The sequence below is a fragment of the Spinacia oleracea genome, chromosome 4 (genome assembly GCF_020520425.1).
Source record: "Spinacia oleracea cultivar Varoflay chromosome 4, BTI_SOV_V1, whole genome shotgun sequence".
Lineage (NCBI taxonomy): Eukaryota > Viridiplantae > Streptophyta > Magnoliopsida > Caryophyllales > Amaranthaceae > Spinacia > Spinacia oleracea.
In genome coordinates this window covers 188,845,160-188,865,984 of record NC_079490.1, presented here as the reverse complement: position 1 = coordinate 188,865,984, position 20,825 = coordinate 188,845,160, and the positions used below count along the sequence as shown (strand labels likewise).

General features: G+C 34.7%; 2 long non-coding RNA genes across 7 annotated transcripts; both read right to left on the bottom strand.

Moving 5' to 3' along the window:
- Positions 1-3,675: 3,675 nt before the first annotated feature.
- LOC130459809 (uncharacterized) lies at positions 3,676-6,105 on the bottom strand. Its single transcript, XR_008919447.1, has 2 exons — positions 4,632-6,105; positions 3,676-3,830 (listed from the first exon to the last, which is right to left on the bottom strand). It is a non-coding gene; the product is annotated as an uncharacterized lncRNA (long non-coding RNA).
- An 854-nt stretch (positions 6,106-6,959) lies between these two features.
- On the bottom strand, positions 6,960-11,504 carry LOC110777599 (uncharacterized). Of its 6 annotated transcripts, none has more exons than XR_008932712.1 (4): positions 10,717-11,504; positions 8,472-10,489; positions 7,522-7,671; positions 6,960-7,281 (listed from the first exon to the last, which is right to left on the bottom strand). It is a non-coding gene; the product is annotated as an uncharacterized lncRNA (long non-coding RNA). The 6 variants fall into 6 exon arrangements; XR_008932713.1 differs by having other exon boundaries at positions 8,472-10,100; positions 10,717-11,499; XR_008932714.1 differs by having other exon boundaries at positions 8,472-9,995; positions 10,717-11,498.
- Between the last annotated feature and the right edge of the window lie 9,321 nt (positions 11,505-20,825).

Sequence of the window (20,825 nt, the reverse complement as noted above, 5' to 3'; positions counted from 1 at the left end):
GGGAAAGAAAGATCACACACCTGGAGCTTGAGACTGATGCTGAAGCTCTGAAATTCATGCTGGAGCACCCTCAAAGCTACAAAGATCATCATCTTTCTTCTCTCATTACTGATATTACCTCTCTGCTACAGAGAAACTGGGTGGTTTCTATCTTCCATGTTAAGAGAGATGCGAATAAGATTGCTCATGGCCTTGCTGAGATTGGAAGGAAGATGAAATCTCTGAAGGTGTATCACTTCCAACCTCCCAGAAATTTGGGGCATGACTATGAGATGGAGATGGTTCTTGAAGATGAAGCGACTACTTAGCTTCTTGGTTTGGTCCAGTTTGCAGTGTATAAAGAACAATCCAGGGTTTCTAATCTTCTTTTTTCTGCTTGTCTATATTTTAACTTTTGCAAGCCTAGTCTTAATGATTTTCACTGGTTGTGCCAATATTGGTTTTTGGGATGGCACTCCTACTAACTGTAGGCTCTTTTGTATGCTCCAAAACTATAGAGGTTTAATCCTCTCTTGGTAATATATTCCCTATTTCTGCATTAAAAAAAAAAGTAAATTAGTTGTGTTTTTCTTTTAAGGTAATAAGAGCATCTCCAATGGTTGTAGCTAGGGACTAGCTTGAGCTTGGCCAAGCAAATTAGCTTAAACAAGCTAATTTGCTTGACAACTAGCTACCAAATGTTGCCAATTAATTAATTGACAAGTGGGCCAAATGGGACCAATTTAAATAACAAGCTAGTTGCTAGTCATTGGAGTAAAAATTAGCTAGACAATGAAATAGCTTGAAATCTTATGTGGCATAACAAGCTAATTATCAAATTAGCTTACCATTAAAGATGCTCTAAGATGGTATATTTTCTTCATTGTAAGTTCAAGGTTTGGATTTATCGTAAGTTCAGCGGTTTGAATTGACAAATTCTTATTAACGAGGGGTGTGTACAATAAATATTGTACATCATATTAAAAGCAAATTTAAAATATATAAAATTTATCCTTATAATAGGTAAAAGTTATCTATTTTAGTGATAAAAAAATTTATTTTAATAAAATCATTGTGTGAATATAATGATACGGCTTACCCTAATACGGGTGTCCGGAACTCATATATAATAATATTATATAATAGTACAATTACGAGTATACCCTTAGTATCCTCTATTAGTCTATTACACCCCCCTCAATCTGTGCAGGGGGAACCATGTGCAGATTGGAACCTTAAAAACTCAAAACGCTACCTGACAAACCTTTCGTAAAAATGTCAGCAATTTGTAACTCAGTAGGGACATAACGTACAACTAAATCACCATGAGCAACACGCTCCCGAACGAAATGATAATCTATTTTGATATGTTAGCTACGATCATGTTGAACCGGATTCACCGCAAGATAGGACGCAGAAACATTATCACAAAAGAGCTTCACGGGTGCGAGGATGACGATTCACAACTCAGCTAACAAGGAACGTATCTAGAGAGTATCATGCACCGTGTATGCAACAACGCGTTACTCTACTTCTGTGGAAGACTTGGAGACAGTGGGTTGCTTCTTTGAGCGCTAGGAAATGAGGTTGCCACCAAGAAAAATTGCATAACTAGTGGTGGAACGACAACTATCAGGACAACCTGCCCAATCCGCATCTGAGTAGACATGATTGACATGTCTGGGGCGGGGCGAAGCCAAAGACCGTAGTCCGCAGTACCCTGCAAGTACTTGTATATATGCTTAACAACCAACAAGTGAGATGTGCAAGGTGCATGCATAAATTGGGAAACTAAATGCACAACGTGTGTAATATCAAGTCTTGTCATAGTCAAGTACTGTGAAGCCCCAACCATACTGCGGTACTCAGTAGGATCTGATAATAAATCACCATTTGTAATAGAAAGTGTGGTACGACTAGGAAGAGGGGTACGCACAGGTTTAGCAGTGTGTAGATGGAATTTCAGAAGTAAATCATTAAAATATATTTTTTCTGACACAAAAATAAACCTTTAGAAGTACGTATCGCCTGCACTCCTAGGAAGTAGTGCAGATCACCTAAATCATTCATAGCAAACTCGGCAAACAAAAGGGATATGAATTTGGTGATCAAAGGAGTCGAGTTGCATGTGACAATGATATCATCGACATAAAGAAGCAGATAAACAATGAATTTGTCACGACGAAAAATGAACATAGAATTATCTGATTGACAACAAAAGAAGCCCTATTGTAACAAAAAATTGCTGAAGCGAAGATACCAAGCTCTAGGGGCCTGTTTCAAACCATAGATTGTTTTCCTAAGACGACAAATATGGTTAGGAAAATCAGGATAAATGAAACCTACATGTTGTTTCATATATACCTCTTCAATTAAATCACCATGTAAGAATGCATTTTTAACATCTAATTGACGAATGACCCAATTTGAGGAAAGAGATAAAGACAAACCAACCTAATAGTAGTTGATTTAACCACAGGGCTAAAGTCTCAGAATAATCTATACTTTTTTGTTGTCCGAACCCACGATCAACCAGACGAGCCTTAGGCCTAATCACATGACCATCTTTGTCGTTTTTTATCATATAAATCCATTTTGTATCAACCAAGTTCTTTGACGCATTAAATGGTACTAAATCCCAAGTTTTGTTGACAATCATTGCATTAATCTCTTCCGCCATGGCTTCACGCCATTTCGGCATTTTATTAGCTTTAGAAAAAACAAGTCGGTGCCTTTTGTTTTTCAACTGTACTGAGATTTAATATTGACTTTGGTTTGTAAATTCCGTCTTTAGCACATGTTCTCATTTCGTGAACATTGCTCGTAGACAGAACCGCAAAAATACCACTCGAAGAAGGTGCATTAGCGGGTGAGGCATGGACCAGAGACAAAGATGATAATGAATTAGTATATGTGTTGGGCTTATGTAATGGCTGGGTGCTAAAATCTAAGGATGGGTGGGTTATGCTAGAAATGTGAAAAACATCAGACATTGGAAGTTGGGCCATGCGTAATTGATGGTCTACTTGGTCTTGTTGGGCCACGTGCAATGGAGAGGGAGAAGGGGAGTGTTGAGGTGAGTTATCCAAAGTTAGGGGCCCATGTGAAAAAGGAGCAACAACAAATTGGTGACTGAATTTCCTTACGGTGCAGTGTGCTTCGCGGTGCTCTTTGTGGCAGAGTGATATGAGCCACAGGCAGGCCGCGGGCCCTGCTGACTCATTTCAGCAATTTCATCAACCTATGTATTTTTCTGTGCTATGGGCAAGGCGCTAGACATAAGGACAATGCTAGTCGACTCATGACTCGAAGATAGGTTTGACGGAAGAGTAATTCTAGACGGTATAGGAGTGGTACTATGAGGTATAGTAAAAGAAGGAAAGACGGGTCCGTATCACTAGAAGGTATCGACGACGAAGGACGAGACGAAACTAAAGATCTATACGGAAATACCGACTCATGGAATTTTACATTCGGACTCACATAAACACGACCCGACTTTGGTTCATAACAATGATAACCCTTATAACCTAAAGATACCCAATAAAAACACATTGAACTTGTAACGCCCCGACCTCTAATTCAAGTATTAATGCATACTTAGCAGTGGAAACATCCTAATTCGGTCGGGACATTACTGTCGTAACTCCCTCTTGGGAATTACAAGGCAACTATCATATTAATTACCATTAAATCTCCAAATAATATAATAATCTTATTAATTCCTTAATCCGAGTACATAGCTTAATCAAGAGTCATACTTAAACTTGTTACAACTTAACATTAACTGAGGTGAACATTTCTATAGTGAAATCCTTGTCACTACTCGTTTTCGTGTTCCCCAGTAGTACCTAAAACAGAAAACAAAGCGGTGAGCCGAAGACTCAGTAACGAGTTACCCTAGCATCGTAACATCATTTCAATTCATTTTATTTAATAAACAAGGAGAATAGAATATAGTAAAACATTTAATAAAACATCATTTAAGAAGCATCATTTCAGAAACGTCATTTCAGAAACATCATTTCAGGAACATCATTTCAGGATTATTATTTCAGGAACATCATTTCTTTAACCTTTTTCCTTTTAACAGTATATTCTGGTCGTCAGGACTTTACAGGAAAACATGGTATGACGTCTCCTACGAACAGGGGAAGCCAGTGCTTCATAACAGGGGGAGCCAGTGCTCCATAACAGGGGAAGCCAGTGCTTCTTATCAGGGGGAACCTTGGTTCCATATCAGGGGAAGCCAATGCTTCTTATTAGGGGGAACTTTGGTTCCATATCAGGGGAAGCCAGTACTTCTTATCAGGGGGAGCCTGGGCTCCATAACAGGGGAACTTGACCAGTTCTTACACTTTCATTTATCATGTTTACATTTCTTTTAGTTGAACATTAATCAGGAAAATCTCATTCATTCAGGGTGGTTCAATAAAACCATTAAATCTCGTTATTTCATAAAATCATTATTTCAGGAATAATAACTCATTAAAACAATACTTTGCATAGAGTTGCATTATCGTAAAACAATTCAATCAAATCATACTTGTAATCCCGCAAATCATAAAACATCATTATAAAACATCAATCATTCATAACATCATTCATAAATACATTTCGAAGGGATTGCGGGTACTAGCAATAACCGTTACCTCAATTCCGCGATTTGCTAAGCCTTTTCGTTGGTTCGTTCTTCCTGAACTCCGAGTCCGATTTCTTTCAAAAGATTAAATTGTTGAATTAAAATTAAAATGATAAATACTTTAAAAATCAATATTTTCTAAATAATCTTTTATTCTCAAATCGATTTGCTTGAAATATTATTAAATTCTATTTTAAATCAAGCTAGTAACTTATTTAAAAACAAACTCAATAATACATTTTTTTCCAAAATTGATAAATAGTTTTTAATATTCGTAATATGATAGGAGCAAATATTAATATACTTAAAAATTATTTATTTATTTACTTTTATAAAACACGATTATTATCATAAAATAACAATTGCAAAAATCTGAATTTGAATGAAAGGTGCAACTCACAAATAGAATTGGGCTTACTTACAAATAGAATTGGGCTTGCTTTTAGTGGGCTAAGGAATTAAAAGAAGCAAAGTAACAAGTGGGGATTTTGTTCCTGGGAATTATGAACGAGAAACAGAGAAAAGGAGAGCATGGTACGGAGGAGGAGATAGGAAGAAGGAAAGCAAGCGGCAGCTGGGCGGTGGTTCGCCACCGGAGGATGGAGTGCGGCCAAGCGGTGCGGCAGAGGCAGCGCACCAACCCCGGCGGTGCTGGTGGTTGGGCGCGGTGGAGAGCGACGACAGGGAGGGAGAAAGCCGAGGAGAAGGGGGAAGAATGCAGGGGTGTTGGGCGGCGTTCATGGCGGTCGTCAAAGAGGTAGAAGGAGCGTGGGATGGGTGGAACGCTACGGCTACATGGTGGTGCTGATGGCTGGGCGCGGAGGTGAGTAAAGGCAGGGGAGGGGATGAGTGTGCGAACAAAAAGAGAAAAGAGGGGAGTTTGAGAGTGGTGCCGAGTGGTGTTGGGATGGTTGAGGTGGCGGCAGTGGTGGTGATAATGGTGGTGGCAGACGGTGGTTTGCAGGCGGCATTATGCCGGAAAAGAGACGAAGAGATTGGTTCAAATGGCTGCGATTTGTGGGTTATTTAAAGAGAATTGAAATGGTAAGAAACTCTACATGTTTAATCTGGAAATTCAATGGTAAATAAGAAGTCGATAGCTGTTAAATTCTAAAATTCAATGATAATATTCAACATCTATTTCTAGAGGTGAATGGTGGAAATTGACGTGAAGAAAGTGCTAAGTTGCAAGGATACAAATGACAGATGTAAGGGAGTAGGAAAAGTAGGCAATGACTATTGTAATATACTGGTTTCTAGGGGGTGATTCAGCAAAGCTAAGATCCATAGATGCAATATATGGCAAAAACCAACGATGTCAGGTGCTCAAGTTTGCACGGCAGAGAAGAAGAGAAGAAAAGAAGGGTTGACTTGCTTTCAATGGGTCAAAAGGGCATTTTTGTAATTCCACAATATTAGGCCAAAATTCAGAAAATTGATTTCTTTTTTTAGGAAATTAATTGGAATAGAAATGTTTAATTAAAATTAAGTTTCGAAATAATCTTTTATAAAAATATCATTAACGAAAAATAAATTTAGTTTTTCGAATAAAATAAGAACATTTCGTATTTATCAAAAATCCAAAAATAATTAAGATTTTAAAAAAACGGTGGTTAAGCTCGTAAATATAAAATTAAATTATAAAATCCGAAAAGTAAATCGTGTAACAATCTTAAAATTTCAAGAGAAATAAAGATTCGTTAACTAAAATAAAGTTCGAAATTAGGATTTAAAACGATTTTAAGCTAAATAAAAATAATTAAGCATAATTAATCGAGTTTTAAAAATTCGGGGTATTACATAACTGACATAGGAGTTAACTAATTTGACTGTTTCGCAATAAAATTTGGAAAACACTCACAACCAAACACACGTAAAAACAAATAATCCGGTTGTTTTGAAAATAATTTTTGAAAAGGAGACGCACCTTGCAAAACTGGGGTAGGCAATCAATTAATTATATATGTTGTCGTATACGTAGCATGGACCCATGATTGACCAGGAAGCAATGACTCAATGAGCATCGTTCGAGCTAGTTTAATTACATGTCGATGCTTTCTCTCAGCAACACCATTTTGTTGTTGAGTGTCTGGGCAAGATTTTCTAAACGATATTCCACATTTTCGAAAATGATCAAGCAAAGGAGCATTATCAAATTCCCGACCCCCATCACTTTGGTAATATTTTATTTTGCAATCAAATAAATCCTCAACTAATTTCTGAAAATCCATAAAGCGATCATGCACATCCGATTTTTGTTTTAAAGGATAAACCCAAGTATAGCGAGAAAAATCATCCACGAAGCAAACATAATATTTAAAACCAAGATTTGACAAAATATTCGACTGCCATAAATCAGAATGAACTAATTGCAAAGGCTTATCAAAAGAGTGTATTACATCCTGGAAAGGTAGTCTATGAGACTTTCCTAAGCAACACGAAACACAATCAAAATGTCCACTGGCGCAAACAATGGCCTTATTTTTCTTAAGAAAACCTAATACTCTATCACCACAATGACCAAGACGACGATGTCATGTAGGAATGGGAGCTGTGATTGACAAAAGTGCAATTGGCCTCCTAAGTGTGTTGGTGAGGGTGATGGGATAGACACTGCCTTGACTAGAAGCTTTGAGAAGCACCTCCCCCGTGTCGTTGTCCTTTACAAAAACATGAGAACCATTAAAACTCACAGCACAACTGTTATCCTTAGCTAATTTTTGCACCTACATTAGATTGAATTTAATAGTGGGACAATGATAAACGTTGTTTAAAACCAAAGGACGACTGTGTGAGTTTAATGTGACCTTGCCAACATGTTTAATCGGGATTTTAGTACTATTCGCTACTTCAACATGAACAAGGACAAAATATATATATAGATTTTTCAGATAACATACCTTGGTCGTTAGTCATGTGAGAAGATGCTCCTGAATCAGGAAACCAAATTGTTTCTGTAACGCCCCGACTTTTCAGTACCTTAATTATCGGTAATAAACCGCACTTAGCTCATCATTAGCAGCGGAATTGGGCATAAATAATCCTGGGACCTGTGGGTATGGGCCCACAAAAAAGTAATCCTTTAATAATACAATTAGATTCCCAAAATAAATCTAATTGATATTCTGATAAAAACCTCAATAAGAGAATTTCCACAATAATCAATAAAATAACTCAATATCAAAATTTTCATAATAAAATAATCCATCTCATCTAGATATCTCAATAATAAAATAACAACTCTAGTAATAACTTTCCTCTTGAGCAACTCTAGCTCCTTAATCGAACCTGTACATCATCATAAAAATAGAAAACAGGAAAAACACAGAAAAATTCCAAAAATGAGTGGAAAACTCAGTAATACTCCACCCCGTCAAAACGGTTTTATTTTCTAAAATCATTTGCCACATATCAATCATTAGCATTTATTGTTCGGAAATAACTAATTTAATCTCGTTATCTTGAAAACTATGTCGGCAAGGAATCATTTCCTTTACAGCTCATTGGCAAGTACAGGCTTTGGCGGGACTTTTCTTACATCATTCAGGGGGAATTGGTTCCCATTTAACTTTAACATGGCCTCCACCAGTAACTTGCCCATTTACTAGTTCAGTTCACTTTTCCATGCCGACAAAAGCAACATCGTCTTTCTTTAAAATAACTTTATAAATATATCATTATTCCCGAACAACGTCTTTAACATCATAAAATAATAACATATTATCACAATCGTACTCATAAACTTTAAATCATACATCATGCGTTAGCAAATAAATCATATCATAATCATTTAATCACACATAACACACATACGGGCATATAAAGCTTAAATGCTGGACATAATAGTTACCTCGATATCCATCTTTTCGGCTTAATCCTTTGATACCCTCGCGAGATAGGTCCAAAATGCATCATACTTTAGCTCGATTAATTTCTCCATAATTAACCATAACAACTCAAATTAGTCATATAGTAATCATCAAAAAGATACTTAAACTTATATCAAATTATGAGAAACTTACGTAGCTTCCTAAGACCCACAATTGTTTTGCTCTTTAATTACAAACTCACTGTCCACTATTGCTTCTAGTGGACTTAATAAGATTCAACAAGGCCCACTCATATTTAACATCTCCTTTTTAACTTTTGGTCCTCCTTTTACATTGGAATAAAAATGAAGCTGTTAGCAACAAAAATGGCGCAGCAGCTCACGCAACAACACGCCAACATAGCAACAACCAACAGGGCCACGGTAGAATCCGGCGACAAAGAGAAGGTGACATCGGGTCAGAGTTGTGAAAAGGGATGGCTGGCTGGACTTTCTGGCAGAAAGTGGTGGCAACAGTGGCGGCGCTGCGGTGGCCGAAATAGAAAAAAATAATGGAGGATGTGGCTTTAAGATTTATACATGGAGTTTGAGCTTGGTTTTGGTGTTGCAAACAACTAAACAGAAGAAGCCATTTATAGGGATTTGTTGACATGGTGAGTCATGAATTTAAGAAAAGTTTTAGATATTTGGCTAAAGAAATAGCTGCCACACAAGGAAGAAGTGGGAGATACATTACTTTAAAGTTGACAGAAAATTGTGAGAACAATCTTGTTGTCCAACTCCCTCATTTACGCGTACAAAGGAAGAAAGAAAGAAAAGTGTATTTTTCTTTGTACTTGAAAAATAAGTCGAAAGGGTGGTTGGCTCCATTTACACGTGAGGAAGAACAAGGGATATGGGATTTTGCTTGTTTTTGGAGCATTGAGGGTAGAAATGAAATTTCCATACGTTAAATGATAATAATAGAACTGGTCTTTGAAATATGGGCTAAACTCATGTGTAAGAATAAAATTTGGCTTAAGTAATTCGTATTATGTCACAGTAAAAGGTAGACATAATAAGATAATTAAAATAGGTTGGAAAAATTAAGGACGTAATTACGTTAAAAATCATAATTACAGAATAATAAAGCATGCTTAAAAGTACGGGGTGTTACAGTTTCATTATGCTCTCCTGTGGGAAGACTAACAAGAGTGGCATTCAAAGTCTGAGAATAACGAGAAGGGCAAGAAATTGCGGAATGACCTGGATGAAAACAAATTTGAAAGACTATATTTGTGGGACTAGCACCAAACACCCCATCAACATTAGAATCCCCTGCAAACGAATTGTTAGTATCGCAGGAAGCAAGAGAAACAACAACACTATTGGATGACAAAACAGAATTACATAAAGTTGTACCTCCTGAATTTTGTGTTTGGGCTTGTGCTTGGTTTTGGTTTGCACCCTCACCATGTCCTTTTCCACGACCACCACGGCCTTTTCCACGGCCTTTACCACCTCCATGATCCCCATTATTGTTTCGGGATCCCTCGGAATGTTTCCCTGCAGTAGAGTTTGAAGAGTGAGTCGCGGCCTTGTTCGAACTAGAATGAGTACTTGCCATGAACGCCTGATGCGCTGCAAACCCCTGTGCCCTAGCCTGACATCCTTTAACAATATGTTCTTGAGTTGTTAATGCCCGATTGACCTCCTCAAAAGTTCAAGCGACCAGTAAAATGGATAAATTGTGTGGATAATGCATCATAGTCACGATCAAGAACCATCACAGTGTGTAGAATTAAATCATGGGTAGAAACAGGAGCATTTATTGCAGCAAGGAAATCAGGAAGAATTCTTATGTCACGTAGATAAGATTCCATTGAATTGACTGTAATTCTTGCTTAGCAATATTCCGCAACATACTTTTCAGCTCCATAGAACGAGCCATACTAGCATTCATAAACCGAGATTGTAATCTCTCCCACACCAATGCAGAAAACTTAACCTCATGTGTGTCGACAAGTATATCTCTAGACACCGTAGCAAATAACCAAGACCTAACAGTTTGATAAATTCTCAACCAATGATAATAATCTGGATTCACAGTTTCTCTATTTAAATTATCAATTATACAAACATTGGGCATAGAAATTGAACCATCAAGCATGCCTAATAATCCATGAGAAATTAGAAAAGATTCAAATTGAGTACGCCATGGTAAATAATCCTCCACCGTCCTAAGAACAGTTGTAACAATACTTTTAATATTAGAGGTCAAAATTACCATATTGGAAGACAATTCAGCAAGATTTTGTGTGAACGGAGGAAAACCGGGTGGTCCACCATACCCACTTGGTGTTAATGATTGTGGAAGAAGACCATATCCTCCCGTAAAAGTAGGCCCTCCATAGTTGGTCTATGACGTTGCGCCTGCAAGTCCCCCATCAAAGTGCGAATGTGGTCTACCAGAATTGGCGCCACGAGGTCCAGCAAAATTGGTAAAAGAATTATTGGTTCTTTGACCAACATAATTAAAGCCACAAGCTCCAACAGTAGGGGACAAATCATTAAATCCACCAATACTTCCAACATTATTGGAACATTAAAATTGTTGGGCAATATTCGACGTACCAATATGAGTTGAGGGCGCATCAAAGAGACGGCGTGGAGTCGGATGCATAGGTTGCCACGAAAAAGTTGGGGTATATGTCGGAGCACCAATAGAGGAGACACCGAACTGAGGGGCGTCGACTGTGTGTTGCGGCTGCGAACCCAATGGATTTGATGGCGTATGCCCCATGGGACCAAGCGGTTGCGGCAAAGAGGTTCTTGTCGGCGCTGGGGTGGAGGGCGTATCTTGTGAAACCAGCGATGGAGAAGAAGATTCCATATATGTGATATGAAGAAGGAACAAATTATTTCCCGTAAGGATTAGGTTTTTTTATCTAAAGAAAATCTAGGGCTCTCGATACCATGTGAATATAATGATACGACTTACCCTAATATAGGTGTCTGGGACTCATATATATAATAATATCGTACAACAGTACAATTACGAGTATACCCTTAGTATCCTCTATTACATTTCTTCAAAATAATTAATTATTTAACCCTTTAAAATGTTTATCTATCAATTTTTTTGTTATAATATAAAATTAAGTTAATCGAAACATATTAAAACTTACAAAAAATTAGGTAAACATTGCAAAATTTGGGTAAAAGTTTTTCTAGTGTACAATAAATTTATTACCTTGTGCATGCAAGATCTTTTGTATAAAATTTTATCACTTTAATTTTCACCATATTTCGTTAGGTTTTTAATTTAAGAAATTAGTTAAGTAGGGTCCATATGAGCGGAAAGTTGGATGAAATTCGTTAAGAAATGGTGATCGAATATACAAAGTTTCATAAAATTAAGGTGGTAAATATTAAATTCCATTTATAATGAGGTAAATACAAAACTTAAAAATTTGAAGGGACAAATATCAAAATATCCTAATAACATCTTTAATATGAAATACTAAGTACTTCGTAGTTACTACTTAGTAATATGAATAACAATTGCAACTTGGTATGCCACGTCAGTTTGTTTCAATCGCACCATTTTCTATTTAAAAATGCTTTAATTATTAGCAAGTTGCTTGAAAAGTTTTATGAACTTTTTTTTATTCATATATTTACATTCTATACAATTAAGAAAAAGTTATTCTTTTTTTCCAAGCTAATTAGGGCTAATTTTCTTTGGCTAGCTAATTCAAGCAGGTCCCTAAATGCATCCATTGGAGTGCTCGAGAAACTCCTATAAAAAGCTAATTGTCTAATTAGTTTGTCATGTCACATCAAATTTTAAGATAATATACTTTCTAGCTAGTTTGTATTCCAATGGCAAGTTATTTTACCAAAGTAGCTTGATGTTTAAATGAGTTCACTTCACAGTTAACCATAAAATAATTTTAATAGTTGATTTAATCTCTATTGAATAACTTTTCACAAACTCTTAGGAAAATTTGTCAATTACTATCTATGTCTTTGGTGACTTTGCAAATTACTACCTAATTTGTTAAAATTTGTCAATTACTACCTAGGGGTTTAGTGGTTGTCAATTACTACCTGTGTCCATATATTCCGGCCAATTAGTCACTAATCATATCATAATCAATCGTTAATCATAGTTTAAGTATTTTAATTAATTAATAAAAATTAAAAATATTTTTAAAAATTTCAAAACCAATTAATCAAAATTAAGAAAATGGCCAAAGAAAAATCCAACAAAAAAATTGGCAAATTTTCCTAGGAAAGGAAATGGATTTAAAACATTTAAAAAGGAGAAAAGATAATGTTAAGTGTTATCATTATTTTTTGTTTGGTATACCCCACGAAAGAAATCTCTTGTATCAAATTAGGGATTGAGGAGGATAACACTTTGTTATCACAAAGTTAGGAGATGTAACAAATTGGTGGTAATGGTTACCCTTTGAAAATGGAGCGTTTTACCTATATCTCATACCAAACAATAGGTAATTGAATTAGTTAATTGATTCCATTTTAAACACTTGAAAAGTGCTATACCAAACATGTTCTAAATATTTTACACCTCAGTAAAAATTAACTTAAAATGCTTAAAAGATACCATTATATATAAAAAGAGTTAATTATTTTAAGTGATCGATAAAATTTGTCATTTTAATAAAAATTATTTCCTTAAAGGCACTAATAATATACTCCGTATAAGATTAATTATTTAACCTTTTAAAATGTTTAACAAATTTTTTTATTTAATATAAAAGCTAATCAAAACATATTAAAAGTCACAAAACTAGTCTCTCTGTCTCTTTTTGTTCTTTACGTTTGATATTTTACACGTGTTTTAAGACTAATTAATGTGAATTGAGATTCCTCTATTTTTTTATTTAAACGAGGCAAATTACGTTTATTTATAATGTTTTCACCTTTATCAAAATTATGATATTGGGAAAATGAGAACAATAATTAATGTCTCAAAGAAAAAGTGTGCGCAAAGGCTATGGATACACAGAGGGTAAGTGGTCCCTGTGTACCCTGGCCATATATTGGTTCAATCCACCTCAGCATCGCCACATCATCCCCCAATTTCAATTTGAAATTTCAGCTTCACTTTGAATTTGAAATTCAAATGGCTGAGGATTTTTTTTTCCTTTATTTTCTGTCGATGATACCAAAGTTAGAAGGAATTTTTTTTTTTCCATTTCATCTCATCTCTGTCAATGGTAGGTGATGAAAGGCGATACACCATTTTAATTAAGGTCACCATGTTAATATCGCTGTAGATTGCAATTTCCGTCGTGTTTTTGGATTATTTTGTTCGAATTAAGAGCTGTTATGGGCACGAAATCAATATTGTCGAATTGATTAATGTTTAATTTGTGGAAAAAAAATTCTGCATTTCAGATTTGATAAGATCCAATCGGAGAAGATGACTGCGGAGTTTCCAAAGTAAATATTCTGTTTTAAAAAGCGCCCAAAAAAAAAATTGAAAAATAGTGGTTGTCAAGGCTCGAACCCCGTACCGCAGCGTGGATGAATGAAAGAGTTATTGATAATGCTAGTAACCATTGTGACAGTGAGGCAAAGCCATTGGCAATTGTCATGCAAATTTCTAGTTAAGCACTCCTTGTAGTTCTAAACGTTAATGAGTAATTAATTTTACGTTGTATATCAATATTGACTCCCCATCATTGTGTTGTACGTTTTTATATAATGTATGATGATACCTCCCCTATTATGTTATACATTTGTATGTCTTATAAAAATGATCCACTCATTTATTTTGTATTTTATTATTTTATTTTTTTGAACCGAATTTATAATTTAAATCAATCATTTCATTAATAAACTATAATTGCAAGTTATAAGAATATTCAATAATTAAAATTTCTTGTTAAACAAATAGTACATCAAAATAACAACTTATAATATATATCCTTTAGTCCACAGTCGTACGTTGTTATATCCTAATTGCGTACACAAATGTTACATCATAGTACCGTACACAAATTCAAAAGTGTCATACCAAAGTCCTAAACCCCTCCGAAACAGTATTAAGTACCGTTTTTACTACTTAAATTAGACACTAATAAGTAACGATAAACAAAATGTTACATATTAGTCTATTGCCGAAAACCTATTCCTCAGCGAACAACCTACGCAACGAATCCCCGTAATCGTCGTCGTCCCAAATACGTTTCCATTCCTTGCAAACAGCTCGAATTATTTTCCCTTGACGGGTCGAAAAATTCGGGAAAATATGAAGAGCTAAAATGAGTTCGTTATAAAACACATCATGCGCCTACAACATTGAACATTTTAGTTAGGAATTGTTGTTTAACTAAAACTAACATTACGCAACCTAAATTAAAATCAAAATAAAGACCAAAACATAATTTTCAAAATTTCGGAATAATAACACTAACAAACATAATTAAAACTTCTCACCTAAATTATGTACCAAAACCAAAAATAAGAATAGAAAGTAACTAATATTTTCACCTTAAATTTTGTACAAAATATTATTTTCAAGTCAAAATTAACAATATAATTTAACTAAAATTAACACTCATTAAGCCTAATTGACCCTAAATAGAATTGAAGTAAAATTAACAAAAATAACCCTAAGTTTAGTGGTAAATTTGTTACGAAAAAAACTTGCCAAAATTACCAAAAAATGACTATTACTAAAAAAAATCGAAATCATGATCTTACAACCTCCCATTTGAGTAACTAAAAAAAAGAAAATGTTTAATTACCTTGATCTCCTCCATTGTTGAGTGGTTTTTGGTGGAAACTTGAGGGTTTTGGAGAGTGTTGGGTGGAAGAAAGGTGAAGTAGGATTTTTCAAGTGAACTTGAAGATCCTATTTATAATGTGTTTCCAAGTAAGTGTTTTAGGGCAATGTAAACTATAATGTGAGGCTTGAATTGTTATTGTAATACGAGAAACTTTTGAACTTCCGGATTTTATTTTCACACTGCCAAATGAGTTAAGTTGTATTGAGATGTTAGAGCATTCCCCAGCTGTGAACAATTAATTGTTGCTATTTACAGTTTTGTTGTATATGATTTTGAACAAATTTACTTTCGTTGAAAAACGAAAAAGTAAATCAGCTTTATTGATATAAGTGAGACGCGTGGTGCATGTAATAAATTAGAGGAAGCCAGCGCAATAATGCAATAAAAGTGGGTTCATTTTTATGTATTTTCTGAAAAAATTCGTAAACAATTTTGGTAAATTTTTTCACAATTGTGTAAAATTCATTTGGTTTATTTACTAGTAAAAGAAAAAATCAGATAAGTTGGTATATATATTGTTTTATTTCGCATGTTAGTTTTAAAACGACATTAACAATATTAGATAGATATAACAATGTAAATTATCGTAAAAAACTCATATTTTAAAGAGTGGTAATGAAAAATTTATTGATTTAAATAAGTATATAATTTATAATATATAACCATAAATTAACAATTTTAGTTATCAGATCTTTTTGCATGTTATGTCAACGAGCCGAGCTCAACCGAGTATTTCGGTGTTCGACCTAGGATTAGGCTTGATGAGAAATTTCCGATCTCGAGCTCGAGCGGAGCTTAAATGAGCTTTCATTTTTCCGTTGTTTTAGCTTAGGTCACGAGTAGCTTGTTTAAGTTCAAGCTCGAGCCTAGCCGAGGTATTACCAAATGTGCCTTAATAAACGAGCGTTTAACAAACACGCCTTAAATTACCAATATCGAATTTAAATGATCATATGAATAAATTAAATAATATTTAAAAATATTATAAAACATAAAAACATATCCAAATTAAAAGATAGCACAGTATCCTATTTATATTTTGTTAGCTGAGAAGATTAATAGGACTAAGTTACATTTGCTGTGAGGCTTAAATTATCACTGCATGGCTCGTGTATTAGGGCAACTCGAGCAGTGTAAAACCCTTCGTAATGTAAATATTCAGTTTTAAAAGGTGCCCAAAAAAATTGAAAAATAGAGGTTCTCAAGGCTCGAACCCTGTACCTCAGCGTGGATGAATGAAAGAGCTATTGATAATGCTAGTAACCATTGTGACAGTGAGGCAAAGCCATTGGCAATTGTCATGCAAATTTCTAGTTAAGCACTCCTTGTAGTTCTAAACGTTAATGAGTAATTAATTTTACGTTGTAGATCAATTTTGACTCCCCATCATTGTCTTGTACGTTTTTATATAATGTATGATGATACCTCCCCTATTATGTTATACATTTGTATGTCTTATAAAAATGATCCACTCATTTATTTTGTATTTTATTATTTTATTTTTTTGAACCGAATTTATAATTTAAATCAATACATTCCATTATTCGGTAATTAACAATAAAACTAGAATAAAAACCTGTAACCAAAAAAATAATAAAGAAATATATTGCGTCCAAAGAAACCCCTACTTTATTATCTACTGTTACACTCTCCAAGTATTTAGAGAAAAAAATAATACAAAGAATGTCAAAATAACGCACATTCTAAAACTTAGTTTTTCATTTGATTTTGATTCATAAAAGCGTAGCATGATATCCTCATTCCTTGCCTCCAAATATGCAACTTTTTCCAACAGCATTTTATTTTCTAGAAATATCTTTTCAACTTGGAATTTCAAGCGCACAGTTTCTTGCTTGAGATTACAATTCTCATCTTGTAGCTCATCTAGAATGTTACCGTTTACCTCACTTTCCCAAAAGAAAAAACCACAAGTATCATCCTGTAAAAAAACCGATCATCATTCTGAAAACCAAAATGTTGGGAAAAAGTGATTTAAATCTACCTCATGAATCGATTATATTACCTTCCATACCGGGCAAGAGTAAAATTGTTGGCCCTTGTTTTTTGTGTGTTTGCATGTTTGTAGCTTGGCCTTGTAACCATGGTAACATTGAACTTGCTGTGCCTTACAAGAACTGCCTCGCGAAGAATTTGCCGAATTGGGTGTTCCTTGCTCAATAGCCATATATATTCTTACTAAATGTTAATTTTTGTTTTTTTTTTTTTTTGGGCACGTAATGTAAGTAGATATCCCACAGAAACGGTCATTATATAGAAGTCCAGATTGTTACCGTTGCAATTTAACTTGAATAAAAAAATAATAATCTAATAACAATACAACGAAAACCTAACCTAGTTAAATAATAAAAAAGTAAAAAATCTAATCGTGGGAGATAGGATAACTAAAATGAATACAACAAATTAATAAAACTATAGGAAAGTTATTTGGACACATACTTGAAAATTGTTTGCAAACAAAGTCGACGACAATTATTAAATATTCCCATACACAAATTCTTCAATGACGGGTCCAAATCCGTAATCACCATTTGGTCCTTGATCTGCTTTTAATGTCCTGTCAATGTCCTGTTGGTCCCATACTCGTACGCGGCAGGCGTCGGGTGCCATGTTCAGATCAGCTCTGGACGATGCTAGCCTATCGATATATATGATCTGTTATTTTTAAGGGAAATAATTGTTGTTAGGTACATGTATACCTATGGTTTTCATAAACAAACGAGTGTTTGTTATTAATGTTGTTATAACTTACAAGCAGTAGAAGTGTGCATCCACCATAGCCCTGAATTGAATTTTTGAATTTTTCCCCGTATTTGACAAGCCAATCCAACACATATGCTGCCCAATTATACTTTGTTGCCTCTGAAGCTTTGTCTAAGACGGTGATATGTATCGGGCTTATCCAACCACATTTTTGTGTAGGACAAAGGAGAGTTCCTAAAGCATATAGTAAGAAATGTTTTTTGAAACTAATCTTGTCTATATGACAGTCGATTATTTTTGAATAAACCTCAGATTCTGTAACCGCACCATAAGATGTGTTTTGTTTATACTGCCTCTTTGTGTGAATATCTACAAGTTTTGAAGAATTATTTGGTAGCAAAAGGTGCTTCCCCGAATTTAAACCTAAAACCCAACTAATTGTTTCCTCGTCTATTTTAACGTAGTAATTGTCCCGTATCTTCAGCTCTAAGTTGTCCGGGTCAAACCTAGACATGATCCAATAACCAAATGTTGCGTCAATATGATTGACCCTTATATACAATAGTTCCTCGAAACCCATTTCCACCACCCATTTTTTTTGTGGTTCTGTTAATTTTGCAAGCATTTGTGCAAATTGACTTATACCACAACCCATTCCAGGAATCTGACCAAAAAAAAAACAATACAGTACATGAATTTAGTGATTTATTTAAAACTATAAACATTTTAATTAAAAAAAATCCATACATTTCTAATTATACAATACCTATTTCTAAAAACTTCGATCATATTTAAATAATATTACATATGTAACTCATAAAATGTCACTAACCGTTGTCGAACATTGACCATAGTCGTTATGTTCCCCTTCATTAGCCTCCGTATGCTGTTGTGCATTGATATTCGGCTATACAACAAAAATGAATTTAAGTTACTATAATAAGACAAACTTTAAAAATCTAAATACCTTAATCGGCATAAACATACCTTTTTAATTGGACTTAGATTTGTAACATTTTTCTTTTTTTTCCCAGTTGGATGAGTTGCCGCATAGTTAGTGTGTTGGATAATGATGTTAACCAATCTTTTCTTCAGACCCAAATCCACCATTGCCTGAAAGTCTTCTGAATTTGAAAGTAACCTCCCTTCGCTGTGAAATTTTTTAATGTCGGCGACATACCAGATCTTGTAGTCATAGTATCCCATAGATCTAATTATATTATGCAGATAGTTGAAGTTTAATATGGTCGTTGCTATCATATACAATTTTGACGACCCTTTTTTATATTGGCGGCGTGGATGGAAAACAATTTTCCCCTCACGCCAAACTACAAGCCATATTTTGGCGGTCTGTGTTATTGGTTCTCTGCGATAAAACGATTCAATTACAAATTATTCAACAAATTAAAAAACAAAAACAAACCCAGATAAAGGTAATCGATTAACATACCTTAATAGCGACAGTCCTCTTTGATTATTCATTATCTGCCAAAAAAATTGAACTCAGATCTGGTTGTGTAGATTAATTTGAAGAAAGGAGATTTTGGTTTCCGGTAAACTAAGTGTGGTTGCTGGTGATATTTACAAAGTATTCCCCACAATTCCCGTAAATGTCGAAATAGTATATGCAAAAGCAAAAGCAAAAGCAATACGACGAATATAAAAAAAAATTATATTTCAATACGAATAAAACAAAGACGTCATTGATTTTAATATAAAAACTTTTTCAAGCCGTACAACGTAATATTTAAGAAAGTGCATACGATAAACGTTGCATGTAACCACTTCTACAACAAAATTCCCTAGTCTTCTTGTGTTAAATCAACGAACACTATCTTTTTCTGTTTCCCTTCCTTGAGCAAAAATTCGTCCTCTTCTAAAGGTTCTCGCTTTAGTAGTCGATCATCCGCTTTTGCTACCGCAATTAGTCGATCTCCCTTCTGGTTTGGTTTAATTTTTTCAAAAGACCAATTCTCAACTAAGTAATAGTCACGTTCTTCCATAAATACTTCACTTACATTAGGAGCGCATCGTAGATCGCTTACTATCTTGGAAGTTTCAGAAGGTCCTAAACGCTTGATAATGAACCGCATAAATCTCCTCCAATCAATTTTGAATTGCTCCTGTTGAAGTTCCACCGCCAAGTACTTACACCAACGGGGTGTAGATGGTACATCTACAACAAACATGTCCGAAATCCATGTTATATTAGGCTATTTTAAGTGTAACTCGCTAATAATATTAAAACGCGGTTTTAGTAGGAGTTAGCTTACCTTTTCCACATACTCGAATTTTTGATATTTCCTTCACTCTTGACGAACTTGTGACGCCATGAGTTAGCTTACCTCTTCGATTCACCGGTGCCATTCCCACAATAGTTCTTGATGTACTTAAATGTTCAACAAATTGTATTCGTGGTTTGTTTGTAGTTGTTGAATTGCTATTTCATTTTGTATGTCTTATGTATATATATGCACCAATGCACCATATATGGATTTGGAGCACATGTGTTTTCTGGCGGGAAAAGTAGAACTAATTAGGAGTAATTTAGTGTGTTGTTTATCACGTCGTTATGAATTTTTCAGACCAAATTAATAGTTTTGTTGTTAATTACGTAGATAACCGTAGACAAACATGGTTGTATGTAAAGTAGTTTCGTTATATATTGAATAGCGTAGTTTTCCCGCCAGACATTTGCATTGGTAGTCCCAAAAGCTGAAAAGTGGTTGGATTGTAAAATGTGCTATATAGCACTAGCTTCGATACTTTGCAGAAGTGAAGTTTAATGGGTTAAAGATTTAAGTTGTATAATATTATGTATGACTATAATGGGTTAAAGATTTAATTT